At 47.7% G+C, this 12,765-nt stretch overlaps 1 pseudogene across 1 annotated transcript; it reads left to right on the plus strand.

Annotated features, from left to right (window-relative positions):
- Positions 1-9,103: 9,103 nt before the first annotated feature.
- LOC311532481 (feather keratin 4 pseudogene) lies at positions 9,104-10,716 on the plus strand (annotated as a pseudogene). Its single transcript has 2 exons — positions 9,104-9,164; positions 10,190-10,716. The product of its transcript is annotated as a feather keratin 4 pseudogene (transcript).
- Positions 10,717-12,765: the final 2,049 nt, after the last annotated feature.

Below are 12,765 nucleotides of genomic sequence, written 5' to 3' on the forward strand. Positions count from 1 at the left end.
TTCCCTTGCTCAAGGGACCTAAAATGATAATAAATATAACTGATGCCTGTTTTAAGGGCCCTATTTTCCTTAAACTGCGGAATTAGTGTAAACTGCCTGTGTGTTATTCAGAATGAGTCCACAGGTGAAAGCGAGAATCAGCACTTGTCTGGCAAAGCCTTGGCAGAAAGAGTCATAAAGCGTAACATTAGAAATGCAGCAGGGCTATCAGACCATGGTGCTGAGCACACACAGCTCCCACTGAGCTCAACTGGAGCCAAGTTTGCACAGCACTTCTGAAAGCCATGCCCAAAAGGTCAGGGGTGAATCTGTTTCTTGCTGTTCAATTCCTGGTGCTTCCTTCATCCATGGATCTTCCTGCTGGATTTAGCATGGCCCACAGCTTCCACTGAGGTACCTATGGCGAGATATCCCGGAACCACATATTCCCCCATAACCATAACCACCCAGGGAACCGCCGTATCCCCCATAACCACCATATCCCCCTAAACCAGACAATCCTCCATAATGGCCTCCAGAGCCGTACAATCCCCCCGAACTGAATGAGCCCCCGAAACCGGCTCCGACCACAGGTGCTCCTATGGCTCCCACTCCAGTGTGCTGAGGGAAAGTGCTGAGAATTGGTCCCGGGAGGGTCACGACAACCGGTGAGGGTCTGATCAGCACTTCGGAGTCAGGGCACTGCCGAACGCAAGGCACGTTGTAGCTGCCAGTGACTGGACTAGGCCGGGCCACCCCGCATTCTGGATTGCACAGGCTGGAGAAACTCATCTTTCAGGGATGGAGGTAAACCTGAAAGACACACCAGGGACTAGAGTAAAAAGAAGGTACAAGGGCTGGTGGAAGAAAGGCTTTGAAGCTCTTGTGGCCCATGAGAGAAAGGAAGAGTGGACTAAGTCCTTGTCTTCATGGCCATGTATTTCTTCCTATATCCTCTTTCTACACCTCTTGTTCACTCTCATGAAACTTCCCTCCCAATTGGCCCCTTCAACCCCTCTCAATGGCGTTGTCTGAAAAACACTGACTAGAAGAAGGCTCACGATTTCTATGGTGGGCCCCTGGGATTCTGTGTCCATTTCAGACATTACTCAAAGAGAACAGGGCTGGGATCACGGTAATCGCTTCCTGTTGTTTGAGGATTTAACTTCTGCATGCAAACCACTGAATTCTGGTACCTCAGTAAAAAGAAAAGGAGTACTTGTGCTACCTTAGAGACTGACAAATTGATTTGGGCATAAGCTTTCGTAAGCTACAACTCACTTCATCGGATGTAGCTCACGAAAGCTTATGCTCAAATCAATTAGTTAGTCTCTAAGGTGCCACAAGTACTCCGTTCCTTTTTGCGAATACAGACTAACACGGCTGCTACTCTGAAACCTGGTATCACAGTGTAGATCTCTAATTTCCCAAAGCTTGTGAGTCAACAATACTTGCAGATGAATAAAAAGAAAACTTTACTTTTCTCCAAACAAATCACGACGGACAAGCTCCTCAGTTGGGCTTCAGGTCCACTGACATTCATGGAGCGACACTGAATTACATCATCTGAGGAGAAGTACCTTGAATGGGAATTTCTCCTGAGAAGAACTCAAGAATTGCTACACTGGATCTCACCACTTGTAAGCTTAATCCATTCTCCAGTCTCCAAGAGAGAGGAGTAACAGCTGCTTGAGAAGAAAGTAAAAGACCACTGAATTTGTCCTTTCTGGACTAACCTGGGAAAGTCGCTTCCTAATCCACCAAAGTGAAAAATGGCTAAATGACTTTCTGAAGTTACATCTCTAGAGTTCAAATCCATTGAGTTGAATTGGACTTACCCAGTTCACTGAGGAGATGAAGTCCGCAGAAGATTTTAGAAAATCCCTGAGTGGTGAGCGCTTTTATACAGATCCTAGGACTGCCTGGAGGATCTGCGATGCCATTTGTGGAGGCGGTTCTAATTAGTTACCAAACAAACTTGATTGCCTTGCAAAATCCTCCTTGGATGCAGCTGTTTGCCTCTGGGATTTTGATTATTAGGTTATTCTGAGCCTGAGAGGGCGTGACATGCACATTGCACTCTTCATCTTTCTTTCATCTTCAAATGGTATGGGTCAACTGTGTTCCTCGTGCCATTCCATTTACTTCAGAGATGCTACAATGAGAATGAATGTCCGAGTGACTCTGAGTGGCATCTGTATCAGAAGTGGCAGATTTCAGAGGGGTAGCCGTGTTAGTCTGAATCAGCAAAACAATGAGGAGTCCTTGTGGCACCTTAGAGACTAATTTGTCTCAATGGTGTCGTCTCTAAGTTGCCACAAGTAGCACAAGTGGGTGTCATGAAAGGAATCCAGTTTGTTCCTTTCAATCCATGCTGGTCGTGGTTAGGGTCATCGGGCAGTTCATTCTCACCCTGTCAGAAAGGAGGGAGCCATTTTTATGCATTCTCACCACCCGCATTCCCAATGGGTCAGACCCAATTCCCTTCGAAATTCATGGGAAACTGTCCATTGCCTCCAGCAATGTTTTTTGTCAGGACCTTACGTCTGAAATTCACCCTTTGGCTGGGGGATTGTACGATGCCAATGAACAACTGTAGTCCAATATTAAACGTTCAAACATGGGCCTTTGTGATGGCCGTCTGCCCAGGGGTGAATCTTACCCTCTGGTGAGTCAAGCTTCACCTAACATTGGACCTGTACTTGGGTCACCAATGCCCTCTCAAAGGGCTGCCTAGATCTGGTTTGGTGATGGGTCAAGGGGAGGGATGGCGGAAAGAGGAAGGAAGCAGTGCTCTTTTATCTCAGGATCTCTCCATCCAGGAGCAGCCAAGAAAAGGACGTCTTGTGAGAAAGCACAGCTGACGGAGCCCAGCAATGAGCAGAGGAGAGAGGAAAATCACACATTCTTGAGGAAGGAGGAGATGGTTGTGGGATGGGATTTGACATTAACTTTGACCAGCCATAAGGCATGCTGCACAAAACATTCCTGCCAGAACCAGCATGCTGTGTAAAGTGTAACAGATTTCTGCATGAGTGGGTTCCATAGCCGGGGAATGAGGCAGAGGAGTCCCCTGTTTTCCCTATTTTTTCACAGTTATTTTTAGTAAAATTCAGAGACAGGTCACTGGCTTCCATGAGTCTTTGTTCATTGACCTTGACCCTTGACCTCTCCCTGAGTTTTACTAAAATTAACCATGACCAAATCTTAACCTTAATTATCCTTAGTCTAGAATATCCTAACTCAAATCATCTGAAAAAAATCAAAACAGTAGGAGGCACAAATATGCTTGCTCAGCCAGAGCCCTAAAATGCCCAGCTCTCGCTCTGGCCACAGGCTGAATTGTAAAGTTGTTCCCTTTTACACTGTGTTTCCAGACAAGGCTAGTAACATGTAACTTGTTCCAAGATGTTTGCGTCCTTGGATCGAAGCATGAAGAATAAAGAGCTGGCTAATGTTATGATCCACTTTCACTGTCCTTATCCATGAGAATGATACTTCTCCAGACGAATTAGAAGTCTGTCCATTTCTATCATTTCCATGACTGTGGTGTAAGGGACTGCGGAAGACTTTGTTACGGCCTAGCTAGGGAACTTCTGCTTTCTTGAGGCTGCCCGGTCACTGTAGGACATGGAGAACCAACTGTAACCGGTTTTAGGCCGGTTTTGTCTGCCTTGCATGGCCCGTTGCCAGGTAGCGGAAAGCCCCCTTAGGAAAGTACCTAATTATATATTCATGAGCTGTTTCTGTGTACTGCTTATTATGGCTCACTGGTTGCCCCTTTGTCGGACTCCGTCCCAGGCAAAGCTCCGGTGTGCTGGGTTCTCCGCCTCCGTGACAGCAACGTTTGGAGTCCCCGTTGCGGGTGTGTCACGAACCTTCAATAAAGCCAATAACTCGCTGCTTAGCTGCGTGTGGGTCTCGTTTTCCAGAGTACCTCTGCTGGCCTGCGGTGCTTCAATCACCTTGGCCGAGAACATTTGGTAGCATTGGAAATCTCAATATATAATTCCAGCCTCAAAAACTTGCTTTAAGACATCGCACCCGTTGGGCTGAAGTCACCAGGTGCACTGAGTGAGCTACTTTCTCTTTCTTTGGAATCACATCTCTCTAATGGGTCAGAGTAACCCAATGGTAATGAATTCCTTCAGGTTTGTGAAACAAGGCACAAGGTAGCTTATTTCTCTAACATTGCCTTCTTTATACATGAGGATAATAATGGTCCAAAGGAATTATAAGTGTGTACATTTCAAGCTTGTTCATGTGTGGTGTAGTAAGACAAATCTCTTTCTTGAATTAGAATGGGTAAAATTTTGATAAAAGAGAATTTAATTCTGCTCAAGTGGAAATACCCACCATGGAGCCAAAACCTTCAAAGAAAGGGAGTTAAAGTGCATGGCAAGACTCTAGATGGCTGATCATTGTTCATACTTAGATGAGAAGATGTTTATCCCCAAAGTTCCCCCCCAAAAAACATCAAAACAAAATAAAAAATATCCAGTATGAGCCTCTCCAAGAGTTACTCTCAGGTTAGTGATGTCTTTGGAAGCCATGAATAGTAAGAATCCAGTAGGGTTCAAGAGATAGAGGTTAGTGTTTGGCATAAGTAGTCCCAGCTATTGGGGTTCATTTCTGACTTTGCCAATCACACCCTGTCTGACCGTCACCTGAATGTGCCTCCGTTTCCCCCCATGGCAAACAGGTAGAATTGTAACATGCAGGGTGGATTGTCTGAAGCTTCCTCTGATCTAAGCATTTCAAAGCACTTCACAAAACACACCTCATGTTTTATATGGCCAAAGAGGTGTATTATTAGAATCGTAGTAACTTTTTACGAGGCTTAGATGTTCCAATATTGAAGATTGGCTTCACTTTAAAAATGCATGTCAAGGTCTCAGATGTCAGTCCAGTGCTCAGTTCATGAGTCCTAGCCTCTGAAATTGGGGCTCTTTGATTTTCATTCAATGAACCTTTGCATTTCCCTTTTGTACATATTTTCAAGTTGACGGGTAGATGCTGATCCAGTGTAAAGGAGGACAGTTCCATCAACTTGAGATTGAAGGAAGGCACTTTAGCCAACCTGGGTTAGAGAAAACCTTTCTGCACCTCTACCCACAGCTGCTGCTATTGAATATACAGAGTAATCAATGGGAACCATCAGCCACTGCAGCTCCATCCAATGAGTATGCAAGAGAACTGGGTCTTGTGAGAGACTTCAGCTAATTAAGAAAAGAAAAAAGCACAAGACAGACAGAGTTAAAGAGAACTTCTTTTATGGCCATATTGCTGTGGGATTAATTGCAAGTCTGACCAACCTAGGGCATTCTGCAAGACCCTTCTCCAACAAAAAGAAAAGGAGGACTTGTGGCACCTTAGAGACTAACCAATTTATTTGAGCATAAGCTTTCGTGAGCTACAGCTCACTTCATCGGATGCATTGTGTGGAAAGTGTAGAAGATCTTTTTATACACACAAAGCATGAAAAAATACCTCCCCGCACCCCACTCTCCGGCTGGTCATAGCTTATCTAAAGTGATCATTCTCCTTAAAATGTGTATGATAATCAAGTTGGGCCATTTCCAGCACAAATCTAGGTTTTCTCCCCCCCTCCCCCACAAATATGATCATCTTTTTATATGTTTGTATCGCCTTTGTATTATGAGTTATAGATACGTATGTATGCCTCTGTTTCAAACTTGTGCAAATTTTCTGGGTGACACTCCCAGACAGTTTGGCATCAGCACTGCCTAGCCTGCTGGATGGCCATGTGCTCGGCAGCTTGTATTTGAATCAAAGGAAGCACAGGCCGCATAGCAAAAGACTATAATAGGCAGCTGCATCTTCTCCATTTTGTCCTCAATCCATGCAGCCTCCTCAGGGGCTCTGGGCAGTGCCTCCGGGTCCATGTGGGGCCAGTGTGCACGGCACCGGAGGCAGCTCTTGTCAGTGGAGGTGGCTGCTACCTTTGGTCATTGGGTGTTCTCCTAGTCATCTGCCCTGCTGGCCCCTGGCTGCGGAACGGGGAGCCGGGGACTCTGTAGGTGATCAGTTGGTTCCTGGGGCGGGCTCTCGCTGAAGAGCTGGAGGAGGAAGGGACAGAGAGACAGTTTTGTCAGAGCAGCCATCAGGAAGAGTGCTAGTGCAAGGGCTGGGAAGAAACCGGGAAGAATTAGTGGGGGAAGCAAAAGTGGATGGGAACCCGGGAGGCAGTGACCATGAGATGGTCGAGTTCAGGATCCTGAAACAAGGAAGAAAGGAGAGCAGCAGAATACGGACCCTGGACTTCAGAAAAACAGACTTTGACTCCCTCAGGGAACTGATGGGCAGGATCCCCTGGGAGAATAACGTGAGGGGGAAAGGAGTCCAGGAGAGCTGGCTGTATTTTCAAGAATCCTTACTGAGGTTACAGGGACAAAGTGTTGGTCCTGCTTTGAGCAGGGGGTTGGACGAGATGACTTCCTGAGGTCTCTTCCAACCCTAATCTTCTATAATTCAATGACTCTATGATTCTGGAGAGGCCAGGCCCCTCCCACCAAAGTGTGGAGACAGAAGAAGGTACCTGGCTGGGGTGATTGTGAAATGGGATCGTGCTGTGCTTCAGTGTGTGCCAATGCCCTGGTCACGGTGGCGAGATGGGCACAGAGAAGGGTGTGAGGAACAGACTGGCTGGATCACAGCCCTGAATGCGACAAGCACAGGTCACAATGGACATGCGTCTTTGCCAGTGGATACCCCACCAGCAGCCCCAATGCAGCTCTGCACCCACTGGTCTCTTCACCTGGACAGTCAATGGCCTGTATTTTTAGCTGACTTGGCACAAGTGAAAATTGTCCCGAGCCCAAAATTAGAGGCCTTTGAAAAGAGAAGCCCGGGTGTGGCCAGCATCCTGGGCCGGGCCGTGCTGCAGGTGTCGGCTCCCTGGCGTGTGAGTGTACCTTGCTGGCCAGGTAATGGAGCGTGATCCCAGTGAGTCGCAGGGAGGCTCCTTACCCTGTTCTCTGGAACAAGGATTGAATCAGGCTGGGGCAGGAAGAAGGAAGGACAGGGCCCAGTCACAGGACCACACAGCTAAAGGAGGGAGCTGGGTGTGTTTTACCCCTGCTGAGTGCTGACCAAAACATTCCCTGTGCCAGGCTTTGCCCTCGGGCACCCTCTAGAAGCCCCTCACCCCTGAGCTCAACCCTGGCTCCTCCCTCATCCTCCTTGGCCCCCTTCTGTCCCTGCCTCCAGAAGTGTGATCCCCGTGCCCCCATGCAGTCAGTTACCACCCCCAGCTCAGACCCTGCCCATCCCCCCCAATTTGTCCCCATTAACCATTTTAATTGCCAGCCAGCACTGCAGCGTCAGCAGGTGTTACTGAGCAATGAGCACTCTCACTAGGAGCCAAGCAGCGCTCAGCACCCGGCCTGCCAGGCGCCCCGTTAGCATCCTAGTGCCAGGGAGCCTGCAAATGCCTGGGGCCCTGGGCCTGCGATCCTGTGGGCACAGGGGGCTTGGAGCCCCCTGGCTCCATCCGGAGGCTGTTGTGTCTGATGTGGTGGCGAGGGACAATACACTTGCCCCATGTCTGCACCCCAGTAGCTCTACGCCCTCGGCGGCTGACCCATTCGCCCCTCCCTACTTACCGCCCTGCCTGTGGTAGGGTTGTATTTCTGTTCCTGCAACCGATCCCGGGTGACCTTCTTCTCAACGTGTCTCTGTTTCTAGGCCGATCAAACAGAGAGAGTCAGGGTGTGAAGGCTGGAAGTTCTTCAGCGACCTCAGGACTCCAGAGTTCAAAGCCCCTCACAAACACTCGCTGGTGTTTCACACACGCAAAGGGTTCTAGTCTTAGAATATTAATAAATGGTTGTTGGGATTAGACACCTCTGCACTGAGTAACACAGTCACTTTAAACAAAATGGAGGCCAAGCTCTCATGGCGTTCTGTTCAGGGCCTCATCATCAAAGGAAGACTCCTCCGCCTCATTCCCCGGCTATGGAACCCACCCATGCAGAAATCTGTTACACTTTACAAAGCATGCTGGTTCTGGCAGGAATGTTTTGTGCAGCATGCCCTATGGCTGGTCAAAGTTAATGTCAAATCCCATCCCACAACCATCTCCTCCTTCCTCAAGAATGTGTGATTTTCCTCTCTCCTCTGCTCATTGCTGGGCTCCGTCAGCTGTGCTTTCTCACAAGACGTCCTTTTCTTGGCTGCTCCTGGATGGAGAGATCCTGAGATAAAAGAGCACTGCTTCCTTCCTCTTTCCGCCATCCCTCCCCTTGACCCATCAGCCAACCAGATCTAGGCAGCCCTTTGAGAGGGCATTGGTGACCCACGTACAGGTCCAATGTTAGGTGAAGCTTGACTCACCAGAGGGTAAGATTCACCCCTGGGCAGACGGCCATCACAAAGGCCCACGTTTGAACGTTTAATATTGGACTACAGTTGTTCATTGGCATCGTACAATCCCCCAGCCAAAGGGTGAATTTCAGACGTAAGGTCCTGACAAAAAACATTGCTGGAGGCAATGGAAAGTTTCCCATGAATTTCGAAGGGAATTGGGTCTGACCCATTGGGAATGCGGGTGGTGAGAATGCAGAAAAATGGCTCCCTCCTTTCTGACAGGGTGAGAATGAACTGCCCGATGTCCCTAACCACGACCAGCATGGATTGAAAGGAACAAACTGGATTCCTTTCTTGATACCCACTTGTGCTACTTGTGGCAACTTAGAGATGACATCTTAGAGACAAATTAGTCTCTAAGGTGCCACAAGGACTATTCGTTGTTTTGCTGATGCAGACTAACACGGCTACCCCTCTGAAATCTGCCACTTCTGATACAGATGCCACACAGAGTCACCCGGACATTCATTCTCGTTGTAGCATCTCTGAAGTAAATGGAATGGCACAAGGAACACAGTTGACCCGTACCATTTGAAGATGAAAGAAAGATGAAGAGTGCAATGTGCATGTCACGCCCTCTCAGGCTCAGAATAACCTAATAATCAAATTCCCAGAGGCAAACAGCTTCATCCAAGGAGGATTTTGCAAGGCAATCAAGTTTGTTTGGTAACTAATTAGAACCACCTCCACAAATGGCATCGCAGATCCTCCAGGCAGTCCTAGGATCTGTATAAAAGCGCTCACCACTCAGGGATTTTCTAAAATCTTCTGCGGACTTCATCTCCTCAGTGAACTGGGTAAGTCCAATTCAACTCAATGGATTTGAACTCTAGAGATGTAACTTTAGAAAGTCATTTAGCCATTTTTCACTTTGGTGGATTAGGAAGCGACTTTCCCAGGTTAGTCCAGAAAGGACCAATTCAGTGGTCTTTTACTTTCTTCTCAAGCAGCTGTTACTCCTCTCTCTTGGAGACAGGAGAATGGATTAAGCTTACAAGTGGTGAGATCCAGTGTAGCAATTCTTGAGTTCTTCTCAGGAGAAATTCCCATTCAAGGTACTTCTCCTCAGATGATGTAATTCAGTGTCGCTCCATGAAAGTCAGTGGACCTGAAGCCCAGCTGAGGAGCTTGTCCGTCGTGATTTGTTTGGAGAAAAGTAAAGTTTTCTTTTTATTCATCAGCAAGTATTGTTGACTCACAAGCTTTGGGAAATCAGAGATCTACACTGTGATACCAGGTTTCAGAGTAGCAGCCGTGTTAGTCTGTATTCGCAAAAAGAAACGGAGTACTTGTGGCACCTTAGAGACTAACCAATTGATTTCAGCATAAGCTTTCGTGAGCTACATCCGATGAAGTGAGTTGTAGCTTACGAAAGCTTATGCTCAAATCAATTTGTCAGTCTCTAAGGTAGCACAAGTACTCCTTTTCTTTTTACTGTGGTACCAAAATTCAGTGGTTTGCATGCAGAAGTTAAATCCTCAAACGACAGGAAGCGATTATCGTGATCCCAGCCCTGTTCTCTTTGAGTAATGTCTAAAATGGACACAGAATTCCAGGGGCCCAGGATAGAAATCGTGAGCCTTCTTCTAGTCAGTGTTTTTCAGACAACGCCATTGAGAGGGGTTGAAGGGGCCAATTGGGAGGGAAGTTTCATGAGAGTGAACAAGAGGTGTAGAAAGAGGATATAGGAAGAAATACATGGCCATGAAGACAAGGACTTAGTCCACTCTTCCTTTCTCTCATGGGCCAAAAGATCTTCAAAGCCTTTCTTCCACCAGCCCTTGTACCTTCTCTTTACTCTAGTCCCTGCTGTTTCTTTCAGGTTTACTTCCATCCCTGAAAGATGAGTTTCTCCAGCCTGTGCAATCCAGAATGCGGGGTGGCCCGGCCTAGTCCAGTCACTGGCAGCTACAACGTGCCATGCGTTCGGCAGTGCCCTGACTCCGAAGTGCTGATCAGACCCTCACCGGTTGTCGTGACCCTCCCGGGACCAATTCTCAGCACTTTCCCTCAGCACACTGGAGTGGGAGCCATAGGAGCACCTGTGGTCGGAGCCGGTTTCGGGGGCTCATTCAGTTCGGGGGGATTGTACGGCTCTGGAGGCCATTATGGAGGATTGTCTGGTTTAGGGGGATATGGTGGTTATGGGGGATTCGGCGGTTCCCTGGGTGGTTATGGTTATGGGGGAATATGTGGTTCCGGGATATCTCGCCATAGGTACCTCAGTGGAAGCTGTGGGCCATGCTAAATCCATCAGATGGATTGGATGAAGGAAGAACCAGGAATTGAACAGCAAGAAACAGATTCACCCCTGACCTTTTGGGCATGGCTTTCAGAAGTGCTGTGCAAACTTGGCTCCAGTGAGCTCAGTGGGAGCTGTGTGCGCCCAGCACCTTGGTCTGATAGCCCTGCTGCATTTCTAATGTTACGCTTTAGGACTCTTTCTGCCAAGGCTTTGCCAGACAAGTGCTGATTCTCGCTTTCACCTGTGGACTCATTCTGAATAACACACAGGCTGTTTACACTAATTCCGCAGTTTAAGGAAAATAGGGCCCTTAAAACAGGCATCAGTTATATTTATTATCATTTTAGGTCCCTTGAGCAAGGGAAAAAGAGACCTTGCTGTGAAGGAGAATTAGACCCCGTCTGTTCTATCCTTTCCATCAGTGCGTATCTTTAGCCTCTCACTTTGACCTTCTCTGAGGCAGACGTTTAATTGAGAAGTTGAACAGTCCTCTCCTTCTGTATTGCATTGTCTCACTTCCCACCGACTGAGGGAATAAAAGTAACTCAAATTGGTTGCAAAGGGGACTTGTTTGTCCACCTCTGCAGCTTCAAGAACAAAAAAGCACATCTTGTGTGAAGAACGTCCCATTGAGGTGGGTGATCGGTTGCAGCCTTATTGAAAAACTGAAATTACGTTCTTTCTGCTCTTGTATTTTTCCTGTACCCGTGTATTGCAAATGTCACTCGCATTAAAAACGCTGATGCATCATAATATCCGTCTTCTGGTTCTCCTTGTTCCTCCCTCCTTCTTTAAACATTGCCCTAGACACAATTCATCCCTGAAGAGCCAGCAGCATCAGGCCCTTCTCCAGCGGTGACTTTTTGAAGCCCTGGAGCGATAGGAGAATTCATTCTTTGAAGTAGTTTACAGCATTCTGTTGGGCTTCTGTACTGGGGTGGAGTTACGCCTTGCCTTACCTGTTTTAACAAAGTAATGTTAACTCACCCTAGTGAGAGGTGTATATTCAACCGGCTCCATCTACGGACAGGACTCCTTTGTGAAGCGGACAGTACCCAATACACACAAAACCAGCTTGAGAGCGACAGAGGCAGGTCTCTTCCCTCCTGACTGACAGGAGCAAGTTCATCCCATTGCACGACCTGCCTTAACTCCCAGACCTTAAGCACATGATTTCCAGTACAGATACATCATTATCTGTGTAATTATCAGACAATTAAACAAAATCTGTCCAATTGCTTTTCAACGATTGTGATGACCAGTGGGCTCTGGGCTCTGGGCAGAGCCCTCCCATGCCACCCTTTGTAAACTTAACCTGTACGCGTCCGACCCAGGGTATCCCTGTAAAAATGCCAGCAACTCTGTGCCTTCTATGGGTCCTGGCTTGCACCTCCCCCTTTACTCTGACTCTGTGGACTCTTCCACTGGCTAATCCGTACGCGTCAGTTTGGAACCCTCCTGCCCGGACACTGCATCTGCCACCACATTCTCTTTGCCTTTAATATGGACAATTTCCATGTCATATTCCTGCAGCGCTGTGCTCCAGGGCATCCCTCTGGTACCTTTTTTCCCCTGTAGCTTTGCATGGAGGGTGTAATCTTGGCAGTTCAACCTGGCGAGGAAAATACCTCTTTGCGGTGCTTTGAAAGGGCCAGCATTTCCTGCTTTCGGCGTGGATTTTAACCCGCCCTCAAATCAGTGCTTTCTAGGGGATTCTCTGCCCTGCTCTCCCTGACCAAATCCAAGGTTTCTTCACCAGCACAACAAATTCAATTGACTGCCCTCTCCCTTTCAGAGGAAGTTTTAATCTATTCATATGCATGGTTTGCACCTTTCCTCTGCTGCTGGGCTTCCTTACATCATGTGTGACGGCATTCACCCCTTCAATCCCCTCAAACGGTCCTTCCTATAATTCTGCCTTTTGTTTTCCTCACTGGGGTCAGCACTAACATCAAATCAGCCGTCTCAAACGACCATTCTCCAGTACTCCCATCACACCAAACATGCTGAGTTTCTGGCTTTTTCCAAGGGTCTGTCGCTCTCAATTCCTCATTACCTGTAAATTCTCCTTAAAATGAGTGACGTACTCTCTTAGATGCCGCTCTCTTTCCTCAGCACGGCCCTCCCCAGAGCCTCCAATCAAATCCAAGGCT

This window comes from Lepidochelys olivacea (genome assembly GCF_965140295.1).
Source record: "Lepidochelys olivacea isolate rLepOli2 genome assembly, chromosome: 1".
Taxonomy (NCBI): domain Eukaryota; kingdom Metazoa; phylum Chordata; order Testudines; family Cheloniidae; genus Lepidochelys; species Lepidochelys olivacea.